Below are 3462 nucleotides of genomic sequence, written 5' to 3' on the forward strand. Positions count from 1 at the left end.
TTTTATTTCCTTGCCATTTCCCAGTGGAGATTTCAGTGGAGCTGATGGGCTCAGGGAGGCCAACAAGCTCAGGGATTTTTCTATTCCTTTTTTTTTTTCACACAGCTTAGTTGTTAATTTGAAATGTTTATTCTGAGGTGCTATGAAAGGCTCCTAATTTTATAGTATTCAGATGTTTCCACAAACACCAAACCATTCTCAAGGCTCTCAGAGCAGATACTCAACCCTGAAAAATTCAGATGAAGCAGATCTCCACCACCCTGGCCCTCACCCACCACTGTTAAAAAGACTTGTGCCTTCTCCAACAAAGGCAACAGCAGCACTGACACAAGCAAACACTAACATGAAATTGCTCATAAACAGTGAATTCCTCAACCCGGACTCCATTCAATTCAGCATTTAAATCCAAATTTCCAAACCTGTCTCCTGCCAAAAAATAAATGCATTTAAACAGTCCTGAGTGGGGGGTACAATGAGGCCTTTTGCACACACTCTAATGAGCCTGAAAAGGATATAAAGCTCGAAGAAAACATCCCAAATGTCTCCTCCATGCTGATATTTACAAAGATCTGAATCAAAGGAGGGAGAAAGAGTGGAAAAGTGACTTCTGCTTTGAAGATTTTGACACTTAGGGCTGGAGCACAGGAGGTGGACCTTCCTGTCTCAGTCCTCCCCTGTGCTGCTGACCCCTCAAAGTGCTTGAGATCTGAGACACAGAAGTATTTTAAATGTGGGTTGATGGTGGAAAGTTTAGTTCCAGCCTCTCTGCCAGCCTCCAGCTGCTGTCTTAGGTGCTCCCATGCAAGGTGAGGGTGCAAAGTCACCCACTTTTGCCCAGGTCCTACCCACACAGGGACAAACTCCCCATGGCACGATGCTCTGCTCCAGTTAACACCAAACCAGCTCCAGCCTGAGTAGGGTTCAAGGACAAACCTTTGCAGTCTCTTCTTGCTGCCATCCCTCTCTGTCTGCCTCTTGTGCTGCAGGCAGCTGCTCGGGGTGAGCTGGCTTGTCACTGCCCCAAATGGAGGCATTTGCATCCCAAGCTCCCACTGAATTGGGTCCAGAAATTTGTAGCTGGTTTTGAAAATCCTGCTCTGTGCCCTTTTAGCACTAAAGCTCTGGGTAAAGCAGGTTTGTGCCATGGGACATGCAGCAGGAGACTGGCCAGTGTTCAGGAAGGGCTCAGGTGCCCTTGGACATCCCTGGGATTGCTGAGATTTCCCAAGGACCAGGATGAACCAAGGTCTGGAGAGCCCACCTCTCTGGCCCAGGCTGTGCTCAGCCAGCTCCTTCAGCCAACCCACCTCTCCCTTCCTCCAGGCTCCTCGTGCTCCCTGGGAAATAACGTGTTGGGAACTCTGGGAACAAACCTGCAAAGAGCATCCTGGTGCCCTGGAGGGAGAACTGGGCTGGACAGACATCTCCTGCCATCCCTCACGTGGGAGGAGTCACTCCCTGACTGCACTTCAGGGTGGTTTTGTGCATGAACCTTATCACTTGTGTGTGATCCAGAAAACACAATTGACAGAATAACTGGTTGTATTTAATAATCTGTTCCAAGTTACGTTGTGACATCATTTGGTACCGAGTGACAGAGCAGCAGCACAGGGGCAATGCTTGGTTCTTCCACCCAGGGTGTCCTGCAGGGAGCTGGTGGTACATGAATAAATTTGCTCCAACCTCTTGAGCACGTCTCCCATGGGCAATGTTTTATTTTCCACGTGGGAACAACTTCCCTTGTTAGAGATGAGCTGGTGACCAACGTCACAGAGCAATTCTGCTTCTGACCAAAGAGAAGTGCCTGAAGGGGCTGCACACTATCCACACAGTGATCAACACAGGAGTGACTCCATCCCATGGGTGGACAACTGCTGCACCACAGAAGCTGTTGCACCCCTGCAGGGATGGATGAGGAACCAGTGTCAACACTCAAGGACAGAGCAGGGCTTCTCTGGGGGGGAATTTGTCACAGAATATCCAGGTATATTTCTGTTCAACTAGAATTTATATCCTTTTTGGTGACATTTCACCTCTGTTGGCTGTCTCAGGGTGGAGTCATTCTTCTGGGTCAAGTGAGACAAGTGCAGAGGTGGCTGATACAATATATTTGTTGCACTGTGGGATATAAAGCATTTCTAGGCAAGGCCTCCCATCAATGTTTCTGCTATAACTCTTCTAGATCTGGCCATTTTCCCCCAGCAGGCTGGAGCTGGCCCTGTGCATCTCCCAGGAAGAAGCCAACCCCTCTGCTGGAGCTGGTGGGCTCCCTGCCAGGGCAGTGCCTGTCAGCTCAGCACTCACCAGATTTACAACAATCCTCCTTTCTTAGTGTTTTCTTAGGGAGAAGCTGCTAAAAGAAGCTGATATTCGGTGCCATAGGGGAAAGTTTAGACACACAGCAGCATCAGAAAGAGAAAAAGCTTTCTGGCTTCCCTTCCACTGGGGGCTTGGCACAGTTGGTTTCTTCTGAACCACAGAAATTTACTTCCTGACACTGAGTGAATGGTAGAAACAGTTCTCCACAATGAGGCACGTGCTCAACACCCCAGGGCTCACAAACAACAATTCTTATATGATAAACCTATTCCCAGGGTCTGCAGGCTCCTCCCTCCAGCTGGCAGAGCCCTGGTTTTCCACTCCATGGTTGAGATCTTCAGTCAGCTCCTTCCTGCATTTCATGTGTTAAAGACACTTTCCATGAAAATGCAGGAATATGGAAGTTAGGAATGGGGGAACTCTGCCAGATCATCACATACCTGCCTGGAAAGGGCTCCTTGGGCCAGTTGGAGCTGGTCCCCAAGCCCCGGGCTCAGTCCTGCATTAAGCCCATTCCCTTTGAGATCAAGCATCAGGATTGGGAACCTCAATGACCAGGCACCACCTGAGCTGTAGTTTCCCAAGAGCAGGGACCAGTGGGCTGCTGGGAAAAGTGGGTGGCTATATAAGGGGATGCAGGGGAAGGTTTGCAGATGGTCTCTATTGTGGCTGTTGATGGACTGGCTGGCTGCATGGAGCTGAGGGTTCTCTTGCTGATGCCTCTGGAGAAGCAGAGCCTGGTCTGGTGTCTGTGTTAATAAGAAGAAACATTGTTTTGCCTCTAAAGTTGGGAGGAAGCAAGAAGAGGATGGAAGGTCCCTGAGGGGAAGCCCAGGTTGGTGTGGCACCTGAGGAGTGGGTGCAACAGGGGATGGGGAGGAGGTGCTTGTAAAAGCTGCTTGTGGATGTGAAGTCTGGCTCTGGGCAGCATCCACAGGGGTGGGCAGGAAGGAGGCTCCAGCCCCAGGTGGCTCCCACCCACTTCCCTCCTTCAGCAGTAAGGAAAGGTCTGATGAAATGCTTGGAGGCCCCAAGCACGGGCTGCTGATGGTGTGTGCACTGGCTCGGAGGGTACCTGGGGGCCCCAAGCCTGCACCAAGAGTAAGTATTTCTTGTAAACCTCAGGAGGGGGGGGTTGGGCTG

This window comes from Chaetura pelagica, unplaced genomic scaffold (assembly GCF_000747805.2).
Source record: "Chaetura pelagica isolate M959 unplaced genomic scaffold, ChaPel_1.0 scaffold408, whole genome shotgun sequence".
Lineage (NCBI taxonomy): Eukaryota > Metazoa > Chordata > Aves > Apodiformes > Apodidae > Chaetura > Chaetura pelagica.